General features: G+C 43.9%; 1 long non-coding RNA gene across 1 annotated transcript; it reads left to right on the forward strand.

The window, feature by feature from the left end:
- Gm34067 lies at positions 1–23,976 on the forward strand. Its single transcript, XR_389787.1, has 2 exons — positions 1–147; positions 23,432–23,976. It is a non-coding gene; the product is annotated as a predicted gene, 34067 (long non-coding RNA).
- The last annotated feature ends 2,556 nt before the right edge of the window (positions 23,977–26,532 follow it).

The raw sequence follows: 26,532 nt of genomic DNA on the forward strand, positions 1-26,532 counted from the left end.
TGTTATTTGCCACTGGGAAAATGTCTCCTAAGATGTTGTTTGCGGTTCTGATAAATCGATGTCTTCTAAATGAAGTGCTGTCCAGGCTGGCTGTTATGAATTCTGCTGGAGCAGCCCATTGCATTTTGGCAAGAGCATCCACTTGGGGTGAGCCCTGTATTAGCATTTTAATTGCTGTCTGATTGCTTTCCTGTTGCCAGACTCAGCCCACAAAGGTACAGCCAGCAAGTTTCAATTAGTTCTTATCCTGTGATTTACGGGGTCTATAAAGAGCATCTCCCTGTAGCACTTGGAAAGTAATACCCTTAATGTACTAAAAGCAATATAGAACATTAAAGCAAAAGAATCGGCTGTACGAAGGTGTGGGTACCCAGCGGTGCTGGGAAAGGTCCTATTTGAAGGATGGCTTTCTTGGTTGGCTTCTCACTGAAATAAAATGAGACACAAAATCCAAAGATCCTCTGAATCCCACACTAAGCATTGTCTCCTTAATGTGAAGGCATTAGTCAACTCTTCCCCTTTGGTATGTTTTATTTTCTGGGACAGCTAGTTCATCAGAATGACATGCACCTGCGGTGTGGATTTCTTTCTTTTTATTTTTTAATTTTTTTATTTTTTATTACTTATTTTCCTCAATTACATTTCCAATGCTATCCCAAAAGTCCCCCCACCCCCCGCTCCCCTACCCACCCATTCCCATTTTTTGGCCCTGGCATTCCCCTGTACTGGGGCATATAAAGTTTGCCTAACCAATGGGCCTCTCTTTCCAGTGATGGCAGACTAGGCCATCTTTTGATACATATGCAGCTAGAGTCAAGAGCTCTGGGGTACTGGTTAGTTCATAATGTTGTTCCGCCGATAGGGTTGCAGATCTCTTTAGCTCCTTGGATACTTTCTCTAGCTCCTCCATTGGGGGCCCTGTGATCCATCCATTAGCTGACTGTGAGCATCCACTTCTGTGTTTGCTAGGCCCCGGCATAGTCTCACAAGAGACAGCTATATCACGGTCCTTGCAACAAAGGCTTGCTAGTGTATGCAATGGTGTCATCGTTTGGGGGCAAATTATGGGATGGATCCCTGGATATGGCAGTCTCTAGATGGTCCATCCTTTTGTCTCAGCTAGAAACTTTGTCTCTGTAACTCCTTCCATGAGTGATTGTTTCCAATTCTAAGAAGGAGCAAAGTGTCCACACTTTGGTCTTCGTTCTTCTTCAGTTTCATGTGTTTTGCATATTGTACCTTATATCTCGCTATACTAAGTTTCTGGGCTAATATCCACTTATCAGTGAGAACATATCGTTTGAGTTCTTTTGTGATTGTGTTACCTCACTCAGGATGATGCCCTCCAGGTCCAACCACTTACCTAGGAATTTCATAAATTCATTCTTTTTAATAGCTGAGTAGTACTCCATTGTGTAAATGTACCACATTTTTTGTATCCATTCCTCTGTTGAGGGGCATCTGGGTTCTTTCCAGCTTCTGGCTATTAAAAATAGGCTGCTATGAACATAGTGAAGCATGTGTCCTTCTTACCGGTTGGGACATCTTCTGGATATATGCCCAGGAGAGGTATTGTGGGATCCTCCAGTAGTACTATGTCCAATTTTCTGAGGAACCACCAGACTGATTTCCAGAGTGGTTGTACAAGCTTGCAATCCCACCAACAATGGGGGAGTGTTCCTCTTTCTCCACATATTCACCAGCATCTGCTGTCACCTGAATTTTTGATCTTAGCCATTCTGACTGGTGTGAGATGGAATCTCAGGGTTGTTTTGATTTGCATTTCTCTGATGATTAAGGATATTGAACATTTTTTCAGGTGTTTCTCAGCCTTTCGGTATTCCTCGGGTGAGAATTCTTTGTTCAGCTCTGAGCCCCATCTTTTAAGGGGGTTATTTGATTTTCTGGAGTCCACCTTCTTGAGTTCTTTATATATATTGGATATTAGTCCCCTATCTGATTTGGGATAGGTAAAGATCCTTTCCCAATCTGTTGGTGGCCTTTTTGTCTTATTGACGGTGTCTTTTGCTTTGCAGAAGCTTTGCAATTTTATGAGGTCCCATTTATCGATTCTTGATCTTACAGCACAAGCCATTGCTGTTCTATTCAGGAATTTTTTTTCTGTGCCCATATCTTTGAGGCTTTTCCCCACTTTCTCCTCTATAAGTTTCAGTGTCTCTGGTTTTATGTGAAGTTCCTTGATCCACTTAGATTTGACCTTAGTACAAGGAGTGAGGAATGGGTCGATTCGCATTCTTCTACATGATAACAACCAGTTGTGCCAGCACCATTTGTTGAAAATGCTGTCTTTCTTCCACTGGATGGTTTTAGCTCCCTTGTCAACGATCAAGTGACCACAGGTGTGTGGGTTCATTTCTGGGTCTTCAATTCTATTCCATTGGTCTACTTGTCTGTCACTATACCAGTACCATGCAGTTTTTATAACAATTGCTCTGTAGTAAAGCTTTAGGTCAGGCATGGTGATTCCACCAGAGGTATTTTTATCCTTGAGAAGAGCTTTTGTTATCCTAGGTTTTTTGTTATTCCAGATGAATTTGCAGATTGCTCTTTCTAATTCGTTGAAGAATTGAGTTGGAATTTTGATGGGGATTGCATTGAATCTGTAGATTGCTTTTGGCAAGATAGCCATTTTTACAATGTTAATCCTGCCAATCCATGAGCATGGGAGATCTTTCCATCTTCTGAGATCTTCTTTAATTTCTTTCTTCAGGGACTTGAAGTTTTTATCATACAGATCTTTCACTTCCTTAGTTAGAGTCATGCCAAGATATTTTTTATTATTTGTGACTATTGAGAAGGGTGTTTTTTCCCTAATTTCTTTCTCAGCCTGTTTATTCTTTGTGTAGAGAAAGGCCATTGACTTGTTTGAGTTAATTTTATATTCAGCTACTTCACCGAAGCTGTTTATCAGGTTTAGGAGTTCTCTGGTGGAATTTTTAGGGTCATTTATATATACTATCATATCATCTGCAAAAAGTGATATTTTGACTTCATCTTTTCCAATTTGTATCCCCTTGATCTCCTTTTGTTGTCGAATTGCTCTGGCTAGGACTTCAAGTACTATGTTGAAGAGGTAGGAAGAAAGTGGGCAGCCTTGTCTAGTCCCTGATTTTACTGGGATTGCTTCAAGCTTCTTGCGGTGTGGATTTCTTGTATATTTTCCCTATGAAGCCCCCTTTAGGTTCACAAGTGTTTTCCACTCTCCAGGCCACCTGCTTGTTTTAGTTCCATATGTTAGTTTTTCCTTGTTGTCTGTGTTTTTTTGTATCTGCAAAATACATGGACTGGGAGATAGCTCAGTTAGTAAAACTGCTTTCTGTGCAAAGATGTGCCCCCAGATGTGCATACAATGCATTCACATAGACATGTGCATGCATGTACACACACACACACACACCAATGACAAAATGGACAGATGGCCCAAATAGATATTTTACATCAAAGAAGGTAAAGTAGCCAACAGGTGTTTGAAAAGTTTCTTGATATTAGAATTGGTAAGAAGAATGCAAGACAAGTTTATAAAGAAATGCCACTTCACACCTATTGAGATGACTGTCACCAACAGACAAAACATAACAAATGTGAACCAGAAGTGGAGAAAAAAGAATCCCAGCACACTATTGTGGGAAGTACATTGTGGCAGCCATGAAGAAAAACAGTATAGAGGCTCCTCCCAAACCCCCAAAACTGACAGCACAGCTAGCATGGACCAAGAGGTCCACTTGGGGACAGTGCTGGGGTCATCTGTCAGGCCGAGTCTGCAGCACCTTCCTGACCCTTGCTGACCTCCTGCCCCAATTTTCTTTCTCTCTTGATGTGAACTAAAGAATCCAGGATTTCCCTTTCACATGGCAGATTTCAGGAACTGACATTCTCCCCACTCATGTCTCTCTGTGTGAGAGCTGCTTAAGAAACTCTCACCTGCCTGGTCTGATAGCCAGACCTGCTGGACCTCATTCTGTGCCCAGCTCAGAAGGAAGGCCTGCTCCTTGGAGGCTGACAATCTGGTGGACAGGCTTGAGGTCCTCACCGGTCTGCTCCCATAGATCAGATTCTCTTGTCTACTCAGTTGATTCTGAGTGGCAGAAGTGGTTTTCCCCAAACTTTGGAAGTATTCATTTCCAAAGGATCTGTTAGCCAGGGCCATGTCATTTTGAAAGGCTCCTCCATTTTTGATGACCCAATGTTCTCCAACTGCTACTTGTTGGCTACCTCTAGCAACAGCCAATTGCAGGCCAAACCAGAAGCCTTTCCATCTTCCTCCCCTCTTTCTATAAGCAGGGACCCACTTTCCATGTGAGCCTAAGCCCTGAACATGTTGGCTGCTGTCTGGTTTTGGCACTAATAAATCCTTGAATAAAATTCTTGTCCCAAAAGATAATTGATATAAAGGTCCCCATGTCTCTAAACTTGAAATACTTCAGATTCTACAACACATGAGACTTGAACTACATGTGATTTTCCTTCTCCTTAAATTTAGTTCTTTGTGTATGTGTGTGTTTGTGTGAGTATACATGTGTGTACGTGTGTGTGTTTGTATGTATGGGTATATGTATACATATGTATATGTGTATACATGTGTGTATGTGTGTTTGTGTATGAGTATACTTGTGTGTACGTGTGTGTGTTTGTATGTATGGGCATATGTATACATATGTATATGTGTATACATGTGTGTATGTGTGTTTGTGTGTGAGTATACATGCATGTACATGTGTGTGTGTACAGGTATGTGTGTGTTTGTAAGTGTAAGTATACATGTGTGCATGGAGGTTAGAGGTCAATCTAGGATGTTGTTCTTGTCTTTTGAGATAGGGTCTCTCACTGGCCCAGAGCTCATTAGGCCAGGAATCCTATTGTCTCTGTCTCCCCAGATCTGGAATTACAAACATGTGCTCCCGTACCTGGTTTTAATGTTGACTCTGCATATAGAACTCAGTTTAACATGCTTACGTAACAGCCACTTCACTGACTGGACCACCTCCTCAGTCTTCTGTTATGCTTTTATTATGCTCAAAGCTCCCCTTTCATGATGGAAGTCCAGGCTTCCACCTGACACTGAAGACTCTGATAAAATGAAAGCAGTCTCTTGTGGAACTGTTTACATCCCAGTCACTGTGGGTTGTTTTCAGGAGATGAGACACAGCTAACAGTGGTGGTGGCAGAAGTCTGTTAGGGCAGTCCTCCAGTCTCCTTACCACACACTAGAGGTAGCGACACAAGGGGAAGGAGGCTGTGGTGTTTTGAATGAGAATGCTCCCATCAGCTCATACATTTTATACTTGGCCCCAGTTGGAAGTGTTTGGGAAGGGTTAGGGGAGGTGGCCTTGTTGGAGAGGTGTGTCACTGGGGCAGGCTTTGATGTTTCAGAATACCTGTGTCATTCCCCATATTTCTCTTGCCTTGGAGTTTTATCTCAAGATGTGGGCTCTCAGCTACTGCTCTAGTGCTATGCCTGCCTGCTGCCATGCTCCCCACCATGATGGCCATGGACTCCAACCCTCTGAAACCGTAAGCCACAAGTTAAACACTATAAGTTAAAAACTATAGTTAAAAACTATAAGTTGCATTTATCATGATGTTTTATAGCAATTCTGTGACAGATATCTTCCCTGATCACTCTTCACTTTATTTATTGAGGCAAGGTCACTTGCTAAACCCAGAGGTCCCTGATTCATATAGCCCAAGTAGCCAGTGTGTCCAGGGTCTCTGCCTCTAAAGTGCTGCTGGGATTATAGGTCAACCGCTATGCCTGCTTGGCATAGGATTCAAATTCTGAGGTTTCCATCTGAGCCCTGGAACTGACCCTGTGCCACAGCTCTCTGTGCCGAAAGGCTACTTGGTATCATCAGAATCCATTTCTCCCAACACAGCAAACCCTGGATACCCCAACACACAGGAAAAGCCAGACTCTGATTTAAAATCGCATCTCATGATGATAATAGAGAACTTTAAGAAGGACATAAATAACTCCCTTAAAGAAATACAGAGAGCATAGGTAAACAGCTAGAAGTCCTGTCTTAGTTAGGGCTTTACTGCTGTGAACAGACACCATGACCAAGGCAACTCTTATAAAAACAACATTTAATTGGGTCTGGCTTACAGGTTCAGAGGTTCAGTCCATTATCATCAAGCAGTATCCAGGCAGGCATGGTGCAGGCAGAGCTGAGAGTTCTACATCTTCATCCAAAGGCTGCTAGTGGAAGACTGACTTCCAGGAAACTAGGGTGAGGATCTTATGCTCACACCCACAGTGACACACCCATTCCAACCAGGTCACATCTATTCCAACAAAGCCATACCTCCAGATGGTGCCACTCCCTGGTCCAAGAATATACAAACCATCACATTCCACTCCATGGCCCTCATAGACTTGTTCAAACACAAGAGTCTGTGGGGGCCATACTTAAACATAGTATAATGCAAAATGCATTTAGTCCAACTTTCAAAGTCCTCATAGTCTATAGCAGTTGCAACAATGTTAAAAGTCCAAAGTTCAAGGTCTCTTCTGAGATTCATTCAACTAATTAACTGTAATCCCTAAAGCAAGGCAGGAAATCAGCTGGGCAAACTCCAAACTCCGCAGATCTCCACTCCTTTTTCATCTTTGTTGACTGCAACAAACTGCTTTCTCCTGGGCTGGTTCCACTCCCTGTTAGCAGCTTTCCTCAGCATGTATCCCATGGCTCTGGCATCTTTAACTTCTTTGAGTCTCCAAGGCAATTTCAGTGTTACAGCATCTTGTATCAGTGTCTGGGATTCCACTTGATCTTTTGGACTCCTCCTAAGGGCTGGCATCACTTCTCCAGATCTGCCCTCTGTAGCACTCTAAGCTCAGGTTGATCCACTCCACTATGGCTGCTGTTCTTGGTGATCATCCCATGGTACTGACCTCTCCAATACACTGGGGTGTTCCACTCCAACTAGGCTTCATCAATAGCCTCTCATAGGCTCTCTTCATGGTGCCAAGCCTCAAATCCTTTCAATGACCCCTTCAGTCCTGGGCCATCAACTACAGCTGAGGCTCTACCTTCTCACAGTGCCAAGCCTCAGCTGTTCTTCATGACACCTTCATGCCTTCAAAACCAGGGTGATTCTTACACATGACCAAGTTCAGCTGCAGCACGAGATACAACCTTGGCTATCTCTGGAACACAGCTTCTTTGTGCTCCCAGAAAACACTTCCCAGAAGAGTTCACCTCAGTGATGCTGGTCTCTTCATAGTCACTGCTAATTTCTTAGCTCCATCTAACCAGCATCAATTGTCCCAGTACTTCCTTCCATTCTTAACTCTAGAGCCAGAGCCACATGGCTGAAGCTGCCGAGTTCTGCTGCTTGCAGGAATTAGAACATGACCCCCTTGTACTATTACATCCTGGCTTTATGTTTTCCAAATCCTTCATTGCCCAAGGTTGGCTATCCTGGATCTTGCTCTGCAGATTGACCTTGAATGCAGAGATCAGCATGCCTTACTCCTGGGATTAAAGGTGTGTACCACCATGCCTCAAGATCTCCATACCAAGATCCAGATCAGAAACTTCTATCTCCAAGCCTCCAGATAAGGGTCACTGGTGAGCCTTCCAATTCTGTACTGTAGTTCATTCCAAATATAGTCAAGATGACAACCAGGAATAGCCACTACAAGTCCTTAAAGAGGAAACACAAAAATCCCTTAAAGAATTATAGGAAAACAAAACCAAACAAGTGAAGGAATTGAACAAAACCATCCAGGATCTAAAAATGGAAGTAGAAAAAACAAAGAAATCATAAAAGGAGACAACCCTGGAGATAGAAAACTGAGGAAAGAGGCCAGGAGTCATAGATGCAAGCATCACCAACAGAATACAAGAGATAGAAGAGAGAATCTCAGGTGCAGAAGATACCATAGAAAGCATTGACACAACTGTCAAAGAAAAGGCAAAATGCAAAAAGCTCCTAACCCAAGACATCCAGAAAATCCAGGACACAATGAGAAGACCAAACCTAAGGATAATAGGCATAGAAGAAAGTGAAGATTTTCAACTCAAAGGGCCAATAAATATCTTCAGCAAAATTATAGAAGAAAACTTCCCTAACCTAAAGAGAGAGATGCCTGTGATCATACAAGAAGCCTACAGAACTCCAAATAGACTGGACTAGAAAAGAAATTCCTCCTGCCACATAATAGTCAAAACATCAAATGCATAAAACAAAGAAAGAATATTAAAAGCAGTAAGGGAAAAAAGTCAAGTAACATAAAGGCAGACTTATCAGAATTAGACCAAGCTTCTCACCAGAGACTATGAAAGCTGGAAGATTCTGGAGAGATGTCATACAGACCCTAAGAGAACATAAATACCAGCCCAGGGTACTATACCTAACAAAGCTCTCAATTACCATAGACAGAGAAAACAAGATATTCCATGACAAAACCAAATTTGCACAATATCTTACCACAAATCCAGACCTACAAAGGATAATAGATGGAAATCTCCAACACAAGGACAGAAACTACACCCTAGAAAAAGCAAGAATGTATTCTTTCAACAAACCCAAAAGAAGATAGCCACACAAATGTGATTCCATTGCTAAAAACAAAAATAACAGGAAGCAACAATCACTATTCCTTAATATCTCTTAATATCAATAGATATTTCCCCACGCCCCCCCCCAAAAAGACATAGACTAACAGACTGGATACCCCAGAGAACCAAATAACCCTATCAAAAAATGGGTAACAGAGCTAAACAGAGAATTCTCAACTGAGGAAACTCGAATGGCTGAGAAGTACCCAAAGAAATGCTCAGAATTCTTAGTCATCAGGGAAATGCAAATCTAAAGAACCCTGAGATTCCACCTCACACAAGGCAGAATGGCTAAGATCAAAAACTCAGGTGACAGCAGATGCTGGCGAGGATGTGAGAAAGAGGAACACTCCTCCATTGTTGGTGGGATTTCAAGCTGGTACAACCACTCTGGAAATCAGTCTGGTGGTTCTTCATAAAATTGGACATAGCACTACCTGAGGACCCAGTTTTACCATTCCTAGGCATATACCCAAAAGATGCTCCAACATGTAATAAGGACACATGCTATGTTCATAGCAGCCTTGTTTATAATACCCAGAAGTTAGAAACAACCCAGATGTCCCTCAACAGAGGAATGGATACAGAAAATGTGGTATATTTACACAACGGAGTACTGCTTAGCTATTAAAAACGTTGACTTCTTGAAATTTGCAGGTAAATGGCTGGATCTAGAAAATATCCTGAGTGAGGTAACTCAGTCACAAAAGAACAACCATGGTATGCACTCACTGATAAGTGGATATTAAGCAAAGGGCATGGACTATCCATGATACAACTCACGGACCACATGAAGCTCAAGAGGAAGCAAGACCAAAGAGTGGATGCTTCAGTCCTACTTAGAAGGGGGAACAATACAATCAAGGGGAGTAGAGGGTGGGAGAGACTTGGGAGAAAGAATGGAGAGGGAGGGGAAAAAGAAGGACACAGTCAGGTATGGGAGGAGATGGAGGAGATGTACAGAGGGTCAGGAAATTGAACAGAGGTGTGTAGCAATGGGGGATGGGGAACTTGGGGTAGTAACCAGAAAGTCCCAGATGCCAGGAAAGCAAGGGCCTCCCAGGACCCCATGGGGATGACATTAACTGAAATTCCCCCACAGAGGAGAGGGAGAACGTGTTGAGACCATAACTAGAGGTTAGGCATGGCATCCCAGTTAAGGAATCGGGCCACCCACACATATCCAAAAATTTAACCTAGAATTGCTCCTGTTTAAAGGGAATACAGGGACAAAGAGTGGAACAGAGACTGAAGGAAAAGCCGTCCAGAGACTGCCCCACCTAGGGATCCATCCCACATGCAGACACCAAACCCAGATACTATTGCTGATGCCAAGAAGTGCTTGCTGACAGGAGCCTAATATAGCTGTTTCCTGAGAGGCTCTGCCAGTGCCTGACCAATACAGATGTGGATGCTCATATCCAACCATTGGATTTGGCACAGGGACCCCCGTGGAGGAATTAGGGGAAGAACTGAAGGAGCTGAAGGGGCCTTATCTGGCATCAATGGGAGGGGAGACTTTTGGTCCTGTGAAAGCTTGATGTAGAGGAATGCTAGGCAGGTGAGGTGGGAGTGGGTGGGTTGGTGGGAGAGCACCCTCATAGGAGCAGGGTAATGGAGAATGGAATAGGGGTTTTGCAGAGGGGAAACCAGGAAAAGGGATAACATTTGAAATGTAAACAAATAAAGTATCCAATTTTTAAAAAAATGTGAACTAGACTGGAAAAAAAAAGCAAAAAAAAAAAAGGATTCAAATTCTGGTCCTCATGGGTTTATCCATGGATCCATTTCCCAGCCTTTAGAAGTATTAGATCACTGGAGCTTTTAGCAGTATTAGATCACTGGAGCTGAGTAAATGGGTTTGAATGCTGCCAATGTACATTTAAGGTCTTGGGTCTATGTACTGCATTCTGTCTGAATGCTTTGAGCAGGTGTTTGGGCCGTTCTGATCACAGGGATGACACATCACTGGTAGAACACTGGTGACTCTGCGGTGCCTCATGTTACTGAGGACATTCCCACAGCCACATGGAACTAATTACCCTACTGTGTTTTGTACCATCTATTCATTGGATCTTGGATTTCTTTTTAAACTGTCGCTGTAGAAGGTGTAACTATAATAGCAACCTTAGCAGTTGTAAAACCTCTCTGTATTTTTAAGGCTATAAAAATTATCCAGGACCTCCTTTCCCTGACTCCTTTAATGTCAGGGTTTCCAGAATAACAGAGCTAGTGTTACTTGGTCAGCAGGGAAGCAGGGCTTCCTGATGTCGACTTTCACTGCTGCTTGACTGGTGGTACCTTGTGTTCTTAAGACCTTTACCTGAGAACTGGCCCAGGATAGGGAGCCAAGTGGGGAGTAGATGGCACACTTAATTTTACAAGTCTTTAGACGATCCCTGCACCCATCACAGGTCAGCACAGTTCTCACCTCACCAGAGATGGCTCTTTGTGCAATAGATGGCAGTTCCAACATAAACCCATGATTTACCAAAGCACACAGGATAAATGCTTATGAAATGCTCAGCCACAAATAGATATCTATCTATCTATCTATCTATCTATCTATCTATCTATCTATCTATCTATCTATCTATCTATCTATCTAGGCTTAGTCACCATTTAGGAAGAGGGGGTAGAAAGACAGCAGAAGCCAGAGATCAGGAATGTTCAGGATCAGCAGAGTCTCCTGGACATGACAGGGTGCTGTACTCATGAGATCACACAAGAACAAGCCATTGTCTGTTCCAGCACTGATGGGAAGAGGCTCACAGTTGGTGGCTTTTGGGGGAGGAAGAGTCAGCTTTTTCTTTTTTTATTGGATGTTTTCTTTATTTACATTTCAAATGTCATTCCCTTTCCTGATTTCCCCATCCAAAAACACCTTCCACCTATCACCTCCCCCTCCTCCTGCTCATCAACCCATCCACTCCTGCTTCCCAGCCCTGGTATTCCCCCACACTGGGGCATAGAGACTTCACACAACCAAGGGCCTCCCCTCCCATTGATGTCTGACCAGGCCATCCTCTGCTACATATGCAGCTGGAGCCATGAGTCCCACCATGTATACTCTTTGGTTGGTGATTTAGTCCCTGGGAGCTCTGGGGGTACTGGTTAGTTCATATTGTTTTTCCTCCTATGGGGCTGCAAACCCCTTCAGCTCCTTGGGTCCTTTCTCTAGCTCCTTCACTGGGGACCCTATGCTCAATCCAATGGATGTCTGTGAGCATCCACTTCTGTATTTGTCAGGCACTGGCAGAGCCTCTCAGAAGATAGCTATAGCAGACTCCTATCAGCAAGCACTTGTTGGCATCTGCAACAGTGTTTGGGTTTGATGATTGTATATGGGATGGATCTCCAGGTGGGTCAGACTCTGGATGGTCATTTCTTCAGTCTCTACTCCAAACTTTGTCTCTGAGACTCCTTCCATGGGTGTTTTGTTCCCCTTCTTAGAAGGATCGAAGTATCCACAGTGTGGTCTTCCTTCTTCTTGAGTTTTATGTGGTTTGTGAATTGTTTCTTGGTTATTCCGAGGTTCTGGGATAATATCCACTTACCAATGTGTTCATAGCATGTGTGTTCTTTTGTGACTGGGTTTCCTCACTCAGGATGATATCTTCTAGATCCATCCATTTGCCTAAGAATTTCATAAATTCATTGTTTTTAATAACTGAGTAGTACTCCATTGTGTAAATGTGCCACATTTTCTGTATCCATTCCTCTCTCGAGGGGCATCTTGGTTCTTTCCAGCTTCTGGCTATTATAAATAAGTCTGCTATGAACATAGTGGAGCATGTTCTGGGTATATGCCCAGGAGTGGTATTGTTGGGTCCTCAGGTAGTACTATGTCCAATTTTCCGAGGAACCACCAAACTGATTTCCAGAGTGTTTGTACCAGCTTGCAAGCCCATTAGCAATGGAAGAGTGTTCCTCTTTCTCCACATCTTCGCCAACATCTGCTGTCACTTGAGTTTTTGATCTTAGCCATTCTGCTGAGATCATTCTGGTGAGAGGTGGAATCTCAGGGTTGTTTGGATTTGCATTTCCCTGATGACTAAGGATGTTGAGCAAGAGGGCTAATATCCAATCAAGAAGTTAGACTCCAGAGAAACAAATAACCCTATTAAAAGTGGGGTACAGAGCTAAAGAAAGAATTCTCAACTGAGGAATACCGAATGGCTGAGAAAGTCAGTCTTCTTTAGGGGAGGTAGGCAGGGGTCAACTTTGATCCAGCGAATGACTCCACCCTTGGGAGTATATGGGCAGCTCAAATTGGATGTGTTAGGTTATTAAAAATAGAAAAGAGGACAGGAATCTGGGTGGAGAAGGGCTGGGGTAGATCTGAGAAGAAGGAATATGATCTAAATATATAGCATACACATATAAAATTAACAAAGAAATACAAATATGATGTTAAAATGTTTGGACAGGTTAATAGCAAACCAATGTTCTTACAGTAATATTTAACTTTTTTTCTTTTTCAGTTCTCCATTTTTGTTTCAATTCAGTAATATGAAGGGACAAAGCCAAAGGTGGTGATAGTGGTTTTGTTCAAGTCAATCTTTTCACCTTTGTATTTTCCTCAAATGGTAACACGTTTTCAATGTTATGTAAAATATGGTGCTTGGAGATGGTGTGGCAGAAATTCACATGTCCCATGTCTCGAGAGAGGGCAGAACATTTTGATAGTGACCAGGTTGGAGGAGCTCTTTATGGCCACAGCCAAGATCTGGTGGTGACATTACACGATTTAGAAACATCCTTAGATGACTCTATTGAGAAGATGAATGGACAAAGGCCTGGAAGGCCCTGGGGGAATGAACATAAACACATGAGTCTCCCTCAGCTCAGCTGGAGATGGGTGCTAGATTCATGTTGTTACCACCATTGCTGAGAGGGTGGCTTGAGGGAAGCATTGCCAAGGACCAAAGAGGTATCCTCAACCCAGATCACTTGCCCCACTCTGGGTGCCATCCTATCCTATCCTGGTTGCTAAGGGGTGGCAACTTAAGCAAAGCAATTACCATGCTGATGGAGTAGTCAGGGAGTGGTGAAACCTTGCACTCTAAGATCTGTGGCCTCACCACCAATCAACAGGGTCTTGAACCGTGTCATAAGGAAATAACATCACTCTGACGAACTGCTGATGCCCAATATCTATTATTGCAGTCGGTAAGATAAATCTACTTTTATAGGCTATTTGCTTTTGAAGGGGAAAGCTCTTGGAAATTACATGTGGGCCCATTTTTCTGTCAACAAGAGTAGTCCAGGCGATTGCTGCTTTCTTTATTGGGTCTCAGGCTTCAGGAGAAGAGGCTATCCATCATTCAGTTGGTCTGCCACACAGAGCTCAGGAGCATGGTATTGAGGCACCTGTGGATAATGTTTGAGGAATCAGAGGACAGGGATCCTGGCTCTCCCACAAATGGCCGGGAAGGGAAAGGTGAAGCCTCAGTTGAACCTGTGGGTACCAGACCCTGGCTGGGACATCATGCCATAGGACTCATAGCATCTTTAATAAGGAATGCTCTGACGAACTGCTGATGCCCAATATCTATTATTGCAGTCAGCAAGATAAATCTACTTTTATAGGCTATTTGCTTTCCAAGGGGGAAAGCTCTTGGAAATTGCATGTGACCCCATTTTTCTGACAACAAGGGTGGTCCAGGAATAGTCAGAAGGAGAGGGGAACAGGAAACAATTGGTGGAGAGGTTTTAGAGAGATCTTGAATCTGTAGGGCAGCTGGCCTAGAGGAAAGGTGGTAGCCAAGTCAGGACTGTTCCATTGCTTTCGGTTTACTCAGTGATCTTGAGACAATTACTCCATCAATAATTCCCTGTAAACACTTGAACTTCATTTTTCTTTCTCTTCACCGGCCCCTTCCTCTGCCTGCTGATTTACTCAGAACATAGTTATTTCTTAGTATTTCCTTAGGCATTTGAAAGTACTTTTATCATGACTTATTGGAAATGATTCAAGTACAAGGGAAAAAAGTACTGGAAATGCTATGCCTCTTGGCTGGAGATGGTGAGCTCAGTGGTGATGGCCCCGGGCCTTGGATGCCAGCGAGTCTCTGAGCTCTGAACAAATATAATTAGGTCCATAGCTGGCCAAGTGATTCACTGGAGCTGAGGCAGCCTTCACCAGTTTGAAGAACGGGTTCAGAGATGAGATTGTGCCCTACGAGTCTGTAGGAAGTCATAGTACCCTCTGGGTTCATGGGTGTTAAGCTATTCCCAGAATTCCACTAGAGAGCCTACAGGAAGATGAATTTAGAGCTGATCCCAGATGTACCCTGTGTGCGTGGATCAGCACCTCGGAACCACAACCATGGCCATTCATCTCCCTCTGTAGTAATCCTCTGCAGAAAGTATAACCGGTAAATGACCCTGACCAGAGGAAGTCAAGACTTCAGCTGAGCACTCACAATGGCTGTGCTTGCGACAACTCCCAGCAAGGACTTTGGAATGCAGCCAATCCATTAGAGAGACTTGTAGTTTCTGAGCATTCTTCCGTCTGTATACTCACTCAAGGTCTCTGTCTGATTTGGGGAAAGTACCATTTCCACATCAGGAAAATTATACTCACAACTCTCAGGAACTCCAATTTTGGCCGGGAGCCACAGCAATGAGTTTACTAGAAGTGAGGTGGCTAGATGAAAGCCATGTTTATTGCATTCACAGTTTTCAGGCTAAATTTCTGACAGAATCATCTTCCTGGAGGAAAAGTCATGGTTTCAGCCCACTGTGGCTGGGATTGCATAGCAGAACAGCTAAGTTCATGGCAGTGGGAACAGGTACTGGAAGTCATGCTCTATATTGTTGGGGATCAAAAGAGGAAGAATAAGGCTGGAGCTACAGGCTGATATAAACTTTTAAGGCCTGCTCCTCACAGCAGGCTACACTCTACTTCATAGATGCTACTGTATCCCTAGGTCATATCACCATCTGGGGAACTTATATGAAAAGCATTGTGCTACCCAGGTGTTGGGGCTCATATCTTTTATCCCAACATGTAGGAGGCAGAGGCAGGTGGATTCTTTAAGTACAAAGCCAGCCTGGTTTACATAGTGAGTTCCAGGTCTGCCAGGGCTATTTAGTGAGATTCTGCTTCAAAACAGACAAAGGAATCAACCAACCAAGATCCTAAGAGAGACATTTCAAATTCAAGCCATAATATTTCTCTCCTGGCCCCAAAGTCTCATAACTATCTTATAATGAAAACTATGCTCAGTCCAACATCTGAGTTCCCATAGTCTTAAGCATTCCAACATTATTCAAAAGATCCAGATTCAAGGACTTTTCTGAGGCTCAATAGAAGAAGAGTTGTATGTGTGCGGCTCTCTTTTGGGGCAGAAGCAGCTTTCCTAATAGAGATTGCTTATTGCTGTTGTTTGAAACCTCCTCAGGTCTCTATTTCAATTCCATTTCACCCCCACAGCCTCATGCATTTTCTTGTTTGGGGGCTCTCTATGAGGACTCCAACCCTGCTACACACTAGTTTGTGAAGGTCTCTATGACCCTATGACCCATGCCTGCAAACTTAAGACCATGTGCAGATGTCAGGTCGAACAGTAGCCATGGGCTCCTCTTGGATTGTGTTTGCACAATCTTCTTAGTACTAGAGTGGCTAAACTCAGGAAACAACTTTCTCTGAGCATGGTGTACTGGTACATCTCTTCTCAAAAGGCTTTGAAAAGGGTTTGCTGTTAAGCCTGCAGTGGGTGGGACCTCCCCAATTCCTGAAACACCCTCAAGACATTCTTCCTATTGTTCCAGCACCAAAGACTTGGGTTTTTAAAGGCTTACTTATTTTTATCGTTTGACAGTCCCACACATGTATATGACGAACATTAGTTAGTCCTTATTCTCAATTACTTCTCTGTCTCCTTCTCCCACCAAAACCCTTCTTCTTTCCCATAAGTCCCTTCCTGCTTTCCTGTGTGTCCCACCAAGGTAACTAGGGCTGCTTACCTGAACATGGGTGAGAGGTTTCTTCTTAGATCATGGGCAATTTATTGGTGGGTACACCAGGGAAGAAAATGACAGCCCCTCTCCCAGCCACCATTAACTATCAATCTTCCCTCAGGGAGGGATGGGGGGGCTTCATGAGCCTTCCTCTACTTTCATAAGGAAATGTTCTCATTATTGTACAGGTAACCATGGCTGAGTTAGCGTGTGAGTGTGTCAGCCACGCCATGCCCAGAAGACAATGTGTTCCATCAGTCTTCCCATCTGCTGCCTCTTAAACTGTGTCCTTTTTTACATGATATTCCCTGACCCTTAGGGGTGGAGGAGTGTGATGGATGTTTCATTTGGGGCTGAGAACTCCTATCTTTCTTATTCTATGCACTTTGACCGGTTGCAAGTCTCTTCAGTAACTGCTGACCACTGCTTCTTTGATGAGGCTGAGCTGTACCGACCTGTGGGTATAAAATATTTAGTTGACAGGAGGGATGGCTCAGCAGTTCAGAGCACTTGTCGTTCTGTGCAGGGCCTGAGTTTGGTTTCCAGCCTCTTCATGGTGCCTCACAGACATCTGTAACTCCAGTTCCAGAGGATTTGATACCCTCTTCTGACCTCTGTAAGCACAAGACATGCATGTTATACATATGTATATCTAAAGGCAAAATATTCATACACATAAAAATAAATCTTAAAAAGCATAAATATTTAGAAGGCAGTTTTATGTTGTGTCAGTTTAGTAAAATAACAGTAGTGTCTTAGCTAGGGATTCCATTGCTATGATGAAACACCTTGGCCAAGTCAACTCTTATAAGGACATTTAATTGGAGAATGCTTACAGGTTCAGAGGTTCAGTCCATTATCATCAAAGTGGGAAGCATGGCAGCATCCAGGCAGGCATGGTTCAGGAGGACATGAGAGTTTTATCTTTTCATTTGAAGGCCACTAGGAGAAGACTGACTCCCAGGCATCCAGGAGGAGGGTCTTAAAGCCCACACACACAGTGACACACTTCCTCCAACAAGGTCACACCTCCTAATAGTGCCACTCCTTGGGCCAAGCTTATTCAAGCCACCACAAGTAGTATGTTCTCTCCTATGACATTACCAGCTTTAGATTCTAGGCCATGTTCATAGTATATTGCATGAGTTCTCCTCTGTGGAGTACTCCTTAAAGCCCACCCAGATAGGCATTTGTGCTACCATTACACAGATGGGTACATGTTGCCAGACAGGTTGTTATTGTAGCTCAGGGGGTTCACACTTGGCTTCACTCTAATTGAATTAACTTCTTTAACAACTGCCTCTGTCTGCAGCTTTGTATGTACTCCTTCTCTGACTGAATTGTGCTTTTCAAATCTATTTGCTTTGCTGTTTGCTTCTGATTCTTATCATAAACCTGGTTAAAGACAGTGAGTAATAACCATGCTGCATTCTTAATGCTATGATGTCTTGAAATTTCCCTGGCAAGATAAGTCCATTATTTTTTTAATTCAGACCATCAGTTTTTTAATTCACCAAGATTTCAGGAAGTGGGCAAAATGGACATATTCTTAGAATGCAATAAGTATAGCCTTCAGTCCTGTTTGCAATAGAATCTCATGCCCATCTTTACTGCTCTTGCTTCTATTGGTATTTAGAGCTCTTAATGCCTACCAGAACCACCTGCTAGTCTCTGTAACAATCCAGAGTCATCTAGCCAACACCCCCAATTTCTTTTACATTCTTCCTTCCAATCAGCTCTAAAGTCGAGGGCCTATAAAATCAAGTTCAGTCGTGACAATGACCCCACTTCTATAATACCAGTTTTCTGTATTAGTTACTTTCATGTTGCTGTAACAAAATGCCCTACTGGTGCAACTAAGTGGAGGGAGTTTTGTTTTGGCTGAATGTTTCAGTCCACCCACCGTGTCAGAAAATGCACAGGGCAGCTGAATTCATGGCGATGGGAGTGTAAGTCAGAGGCTGTTCATGTCATAGTTAATCAGGAGGCAGATCTAGTGAGAGACCAGGACTAGGGCCCAAGTATAACTTTCACAACTCTTCTTTCGTTGGCCCACATCCACCAGCTGCATTCCATCTCCTAAAGATTCTACAGCCTTTCAAATATTTCCTCCATCTAGGGAACCAGCATTCAGAACAAGAGCCTGTGGGAGAATCTTTCAAATTCAACCATAACAGTAGCTCGGGACCTTGGGGTGCATGGTGGCTCAAGCCTGTTATCCTAGCACTTAGAAGGCTGAGGTAGGAGGATTACTGTGAGTTTGAGGCCAGCCTGTGCTACATTGTGAATTCAAGCTGGCCTGAGCTAAAGAGTGAGACCCACAGGGAGTAGCTGTCCCTCTTTGCATGGTGCACAAAACAAGTATTCACTGGTGACAATTCTACACCAAGATGACAAGCTTGGGAAGCACCCCGGTGTCAAGCAAGGAGTCCATGGCTTTCCTGGGTATGTACATCTACCAGCCTCACCTCATGCCCTTCATGTTTGTGCCTCCCTCCCTGCAAAGCTCCCCGTAAACCAGGCCAACTTCACCTACAAGAAAACAGTTATCTGTGTCTTTCCCACTTTCCTCTCAACCTGCAGTAACTAGCAGGTCATGCAGTGACACCCGGCAGAGCATCCTCTTCTGAGTGTGGCTTCTTTGTGGTCTATGTCATTGGAGGTGGTCACCTGCTGCTGGGTGTTTCCCCTGTGCTCTGCTCCACTGTGAGGATCTACACCTGTCTGTCTGTCTGTCTGTCTGTCTGCATGTTCACTTCTGTGGTTTACTTTCATATCTTTTACTATTCACAGATGCACTCTTTTCAAAAAAATATGTATTTTACTTGTAATTACACATAATGTGTCTCTGTGTGGGTATGTGCACAGATGCCCATGGATGCTGCAAGAGGGAGTCAGACCCTTCATCTAGGGTTTTAGGTGGTTGTGACCTATTCAGGGTCAGTGCTGGGAACCATACTCAGGTCCTCTACATTACCACTCTTAGCCCTGGAGCCATCTCTCCAGCTCCTAAATTTCTGTTTTGTAAAGTTCTTCAGAAAATGTTTTTATTTGTTCACATAGCTATACTTATAATAAGTTCATAGATACTCTTGTTTTAAAAGAATTACTTTGGTATGTGTATGTGTGTTTGCTTATGTGTGTGACTGTGGGTTTGTGTGCCCTGTCATGCACATGGAAGTCAGAGGACAACCTCAGTTGTCATCTTCAACTTCTACTCTGTCTGAGGCAGAGTCTCTTATTGGTTTCTGCTGTGTACACCAGGTGATCTGGCTGTCAAGCTTCTAAAGATTCTCCCATCTTGCTGTAGTAACCCTGGGATTATAAACGTGCACCATCCCATGCGGCTTTAAGTGGGTCATGATCTGAGGATCTGAACTTGGGTCCTTTTGATTATGAGGCAGTGTTTTGCCCATTGAGCTATTTCTCTAGCCCCAAATCCATTGTCGTTTACTTTCTTGTTTCTTAGTATATAGCCCAGGTTGTTCTTGAACTCATGGTAATTCTCCTGTCTCAGATTCCTGAGTGCTGGTATTGTAGAGCCACCATACCTGGAGAAGCACCATAGCTTCTGTAAATGAAGCAAGCAGCATAATGTTCTGTTTTCTATCTCTTCTCTACCATTGAAAAAAGTTTTCTGTTCATCTCTACAGTGTCAGACACATGGCATTTGTGTTTCACAGGGTCATCAGTCCTCTTAACCAATTTAGACTTTTCTACTGCAAAATACAGACAAACTCCACCTTGGTTGGTTTGGTTTAGTTTAGTTTCCCTACTCAGTCCTAAGATGATCTGTTTTCTTCAGGGAAGGTTCCCAGAGGCAGTGGTGTTTGGATTTTCTGCAAAAGTGTCTGTTGTGTTCTGTATGGAGATATAGCACTGTTTGGCCTGACTCGAAACCCCTGACTTTCTCCTTACTCAAGGACCTGGAAGCTATCATGCTTTTGTCTTCTGGCATCAGGTGCTGCTGAGGCAGGCCAGGCTTCTTCCTGTCAGAGTGGGTTTATCTTTTCATCTGGCTTCAAGGATTTTTTTTTCTTTTGGTATATTTGGGTTCAATAACTTTAATGGCCTAAGTTACAGGGTCAATAATTCTAGGCTAATTTTTTTTCCTGGTACACTGAATTTCTTATAAATGTATATTATAAAAACTTGCAATTCAAAGAAAGAGTTCTTAAATTATAAATTAAATTTGTTCCATCACTTCTATTTTCTTTAAAATATCCAATAATGTATTCATGAGCTTGCTTTCCCCATTTCTAGTTCTGTCTTAAGTTTCTTCAGTCTCTGTTTTCACTGTACTTACATCTGTAATTTAGAAAGCTTTGTTTTTATTTTTAAAGTGTGTGTGTACCCCTCTCTCTCTCTCTCTCTCTCTCTCTCTCTCTCTCTCTCTGTGTGTGTGTGTGTGTGTGTGTGTGTGTGTGTGTGTAGTTTGAGCACATGAATGCAGGAGCCTGAGGAGGCCAGAAGAGGGCATCAGATACCCTGGAGCTGAGTTAGAGGCAGTTGTGAGCTGCCTGATGTGGGTGCTGGGAACCCAACTTAGGTCCTCTGCAAGAGCTTTATGTTCTCTGAGCCATCTCCCCTGCCCCTCCTTGCATAACTTTTATCCTTTGGGGGAACTTAGCAGTTTTATCACTACCCAGTTCTCATTCCAGATTCCCCTCATTCTGTGGGGTGCTTTCACTTCCTCCTTCAACGTATCCACAAGTTTGTTCACCTATGCTTCCCCCCAGCCTCATTACCTTTCTCTCTCCTGAGTGACTGTTTCTGCGTGGTGTTTTTCCTTTGTAGAGGTGGTTCATAAGAGGAAGAAAAAGTGCACGTGAGATGCTGGTCTACTTTCAAGTGCTATGTGGCAGTGCTTCTTAGTGATCCTTTTCTTCTAGCATAGTCTCCTGTCTCCTGTCACAAACAGCATGACTCCTGTCACAAACAGCATGGCCAGAAGCAACTTACGGGAGCAGAGGGTTTACTGCAGGTTCATGGCACACACAATCCATCATTAAAAGAAATAAGGGCAGAAAATCAATCCTGAACTTGAAGCAGAAACCATGGAGGAGGGCTATGCTTAGCCAGTTTTCTTATACTGCTTAGATTATCTGCCTAGGAGTGGTGATGCCCACAGTGGACTGGACTTTCTTCACCAGCAAGACAATTCTTCATAGGTGTATCCACCAGGTAATTTGTTCCGGGCAATCCTTCAATTGAGACTCTCTTCTCACAAGACTCTAGGCTGTGTTAACTTGACAGTTTAAGCAAACCAGGACAATTATCTTGCAATAATTGTCATTAAATAAGTTAGACCTTCTTGGTGACTTGAGGGTCTTCTAGATTCTTTTGCTGCTGCCATAGAAGCAAATGTTTCCTGAGCAGCTTTGGTCTTAACAGTAAGATGGACAAAGAGCTCTGACTGGAACAGTTCTTCCAAGATGTATAATGTATACATACTCTAAAATATGCTACTGAGGGCTGACTTTCAGTGATTAGTTGGAGCCTTCTTTTTGGCTGAGAGTGACTGATTAAAAATCATTAAGAACAGAGACTGAGAGATGGCTCAGTAAAGTACTTTCCCTGAAAACACGAGGGTCCAAGTTCAAACCCCACATAAACCCACATAAGAAACCCACAGACCTCCTAGTTTAATTGGTGAACCCAGGCCATTGAGAAAACCTGTTTTTTAAAAAGAAGAAAAAGTAGAATCAGGTATGAAATACCCCCTTCCTTCGTGGATGCCCTAGCCTGGGTGGGGCTTGGCAGGCAGGCTTTAGAGAATGGAAGGCCAGAGGTAACCAAGACAGTGTTCTGAGGGTGATGGTGGGCACAGCAGTGTGGGGGTACTATAAAGGGCAGTGCTCTATGGAGTAGCTGCGATGGTTTGTCCTTCAGGTTTGGTAGGTGGTGAGTGAAGTGCGTCTGAGGCATTCAGAATGTTGATGGTAGAGAATCAAGTCCACAGTCACAAACACAAGGGGTGTGGCCGCCTGGAAGTCTGGAGAGAGAGAGAGAGAGAGAGAGAGAGAGAGAGAGAGAGAGAGAGAGAGAGAGAGAGAGAGAGATTTCTGAATTAGATCTGGTGACCACAGGCAAATGATTCCTGTCTGAGTCCCTCCTTCAGATGCAGGACAGGGGGTGGGGCCTCTGTGACCTCCTCTTCACAGCAATTTCATTATCAGAGTCAGCCTTGGAAACAGGGTTGGACAGCCTGTCTCCTGGCAGCCAGTCTGCTCCTGAGTCACTGCTCTTCTCCGAGGGCCTGTTCTGCGGGATGTTAGCTTTGCCTAGTGCCAAGAGCGAGAGAAAGAGAGTGCCAGTGACTGGAGGATCAGGTTATATGAGTGTTTATTCGTAAACAACAATAAAACAAATAGAAAGTGAAATGGGGTCTCATCCATTCCCACACTTACTTCACTCACCCCCGGTCTGGCATATGCCGTAGCCTGGTTCCGATGGCTGCGCAGGCAAGGCCTGCAACATTTCCTGATGTGCTTTGGTACAGAGTTGGGGTGTCTGGAATCAATGGGCTGGCTCCAGGGATGAGCCAGTCTCAACTCAAAGAGTCTCCCTTGGGCCCTGGGACCTGGCCAGTTGCAATTGCCAGACCGGGGGTTTTTAAGTCTCTTTCAGCTCAAGCATTCAGTATTATGTTATCTGACATTGGGCCTTATCATCCTTCATTCACACACTCCAGGCTTGGGTTCCATGGTAACATTTTAGCCAATCAAAATTGAGGCTTTCACTTAGTCAGGGCATTTACCTTATCACATTTCACACACACACACACACACACACACACACACACACACACACACACACAGGACTGGGATACATTGGCCTTTTCTTTTATATTGCTTACATTTATTCTCTATACCTAGACACCAAGTGGGCGGAACAGTAGTGCCATGGACTGCGAAGGAAGAAGAGTATGAAGAAGAGCGGCTGCTGGCTTCCTAGGCCCGTCCTCCAGCTTCTGGAACTTCAAGGGATTTGACTTGATTACAGGAAGTCCCAGCAATTGCAAAAAGATGAAATTGTTGTCACCATCCTACACACTGCCACTGAATTCTTTTCTGAACACCAGTCCTGCTACTAACCCCCCAGTGTTTGCAGACTCTCTGGCATGCAGTCTCTGTTTTGAGACCTTCAAGGAGGAACTGTGCACAGTGAATCTTTGTGTTCCCAGAACTTACACCACTTGTGCATAAGAGCCGGCCTGATGCTGAAGGCCATCTTCATGTTATAAAGTTGCTAGGTTCAGAGCTGGGGCCATGGCAGCCCTAAGTAGTCAGACTCAGCCATCAACTTCAGTGGGCTAGTTAGGCAACTAAAACAGCAAAAAACACACAGAGAAAAAGTGAGCCAGAGAGAAGGGGGTGGGGAAAGGGAGAGAGAGAGAGGGAGTGAGGGGGAGAAGAGGAAGGGAGAGGCAGAGACTGGGAGGGAGGGAAAGAGGAGAGAGATGAGGGGGGAGAGAGAGGGAGGGAGAGAAGAGAGGGGAAGAGAAAGAGAGAAAAGAGATAGATATAGAGAGAGGTAGGGAGAGAGAGGAGAGAAAAGAAAGGGAGAGGAAGAGAGGGGATAGCTGGGAAGAAGGGGAGGAGAGAGAGGGAGGAAGAGAGAGAGAGGAGAAAGAAGAGAGGAGAGAGAGACAGAAGGACAGAGGGACAGAGCAGAGGAGGGAGAGGGAGGGAAACAGGAAGGAAGGGAGGGAGGGAGAGTTATTTATTCAATGTGGCCACATTAGGAAGAGAATGAAAGTCACCAGTGATTCTCCAAGTCCGTCTTCCAGGTGCTGACCTGAGGATTAAGTTAAAACAGAGGGCAAGAGATGAAGTAGAAATTTCTGGTTTCTTTGGAGACTCAGTTGTGTCATGTGTTTCCCAGATATTTTTCTGGAAACTAACTTATGAGAAGATGTTTTGCTGAGGACAGACATTTGGTGTTTTCCTGGAAGCAGCCTGATAAAAGGGTTGGTGATGTTTTGCTGGAGCGGATGCTTGAGAGGAGAGAGTAAAAGTATAATCCAGCAGACAGTGGATGATGCTCTGGCATGGGCTCACCTTGCCCTTCTTTGCTGGTCTTCACTGGGCTTTGCTGACAGCACTCTGGTATTGATTAGCCTTCCTTTCTTGGCTGATCATTGTTTGTTGTGATGGTGTTTGCAAATGGATCGAGCTACCTCTGCTAATTCATGTGAACTGATCTGCTGATATCCTGACAGTGAAGATTGCAATCACCCCAAAGAACTACTTCTAAACAGGCCCACATCCTCCTTTGCCCTATTAACCTTTCCTTTCCACTACTTCTGGTGTGTGGTTGGCTAGAAGGAAGGTTAAAGCATTTAAGAACCCTTATTAAAGCATGATAGGTGAAGAGATATACAGAACTAAGCAGTTTCTGCTCATAGTGTGGTCCTGCCCATCCTCATAGTCTTGGCTTTGTCTGTCCTACACGGAATCTGACAAATTGTCCAGAACTGTGGGAAATTCTTACCAGGATACAAGTTCCCTTTGGTACCAGACTTTGGGTTTTTCCCTCTCCTATGAAGATTCTCCAGGACATTTCAGTATTCTTGGGTTCATTTTTTTTTCAATAATCCTTCACACAGAGGGCATAAGTTCTTTCTAAAATGTCCTCAATTTTGCTAGGACTGTTATATCCAGGACTGTAATTTTTCACAGTTCCATGGTCTTTGAGTTAAAGCTAAGTGAATCAGTGATAGAGATGGCTAGTCACTGACTAAGACCAGGGCTATGGCTGACCCAGCCAGAACCCTTCCAGTTAGCATCAACTATCCCTTGTGGTCCCAGGGCTTCACTATGACCAACCCTTGTGTTGCAAGTATGTTCTAAGTGCTTGGAGGCTCCTCCCAGAGGTGGAGACGAGGGCTGATCTCTCTTTGGGTGAACAGAAGACTATGCTAAGGATTGTTTGAGGTTGGGTGTGGATTGTGTCAGGGCTTGGAGACCTGACAGACAAAACTTCAACTAGGAGCAAGTTTTATTAAAAAAAAAGTGTGAAACTCAAGAGTAGGCAAAAAAACCTTGGCTCCACTTCCTTTGGTTATCATGCTATGGTATTTTCTAGTGAGTCCACCTGGGGCTCATTGGGCTTTCTTAGAAGTAACTGTGTTCAGTGACAACTGATTAAGATTCAGAGGTTTACAACCCTGTGAAATGAAAGGGTGGCTCATACGGTCACAGGTACTTTGAAGTTGCCTTAGCTGAAAGCAGTTTCTCCTGTAGAGCCCTCAAGTTCACGTTATCAGGATGCAAGCCTGGTATCACAGTCTTCCTTTTGCATGTCTCTGCTTTCTTGAAACTTTGGATGAAATATCTTAACTCTGCTTGGGGGTCTGCTAATTACTAAGGAGTGTTTTTCAAGATCCACTTATTTTTATGTGTATGAGTACTTTGCCTGAATGCATGCATGTATACTGCTTGCCTGGCTGGTACCTGCAGAGACTGGGAGAGGATGGTGGATCTCCTGGAATTGGAGTTAAGGATGATTTTAAGCCACAGTGTGCAAGTGGAAACAACACAGGTTCTATTCCAGAACCCCAAGTGCTCTTAACAGATGGGCCTCCTTTCTCCCTGCCCCAAGACTGGTTTCACAAAGAGCCCAGAACTCATCTCATTCCCCACAAGGATGAAGTTACCAAGATAAGTAGCTGAGGCATGCAAGCTTTTAGGGGGTCTTGTTCTATACTGTAGTCTAGTCTATAGTCCTGTCCTAAACCAGCAGTCACCTCAGATTTTAGGAGTAGCAGCTTTCCAAACATCACCCCTTCATGTGATCACTCCAGAAGCAAAGAGGAATGCTCTCATGGGAACCAGCTTGCTCTAGCAATAAGGACTCTTCAAACTACTCTGTTGCAGTTGCTAATAAATACTACTCAAATCGACCAGGTGGCAGCCGTGCATTTCTCGATACCCACCCCAATGTTCTGGGTTCCCAAATGAAAGAAACATGCACG

The sequence above is a fragment of the Mus musculus genome, chromosome 5 (assembly GCF_000001635.26).
Source record: "Mus musculus strain C57BL/6J chromosome 5, GRCm38.p6 C57BL/6J".
Lineage (NCBI taxonomy): Eukaryota > Metazoa > Chordata > Mammalia > Rodentia > Muridae > Mus > Mus musculus.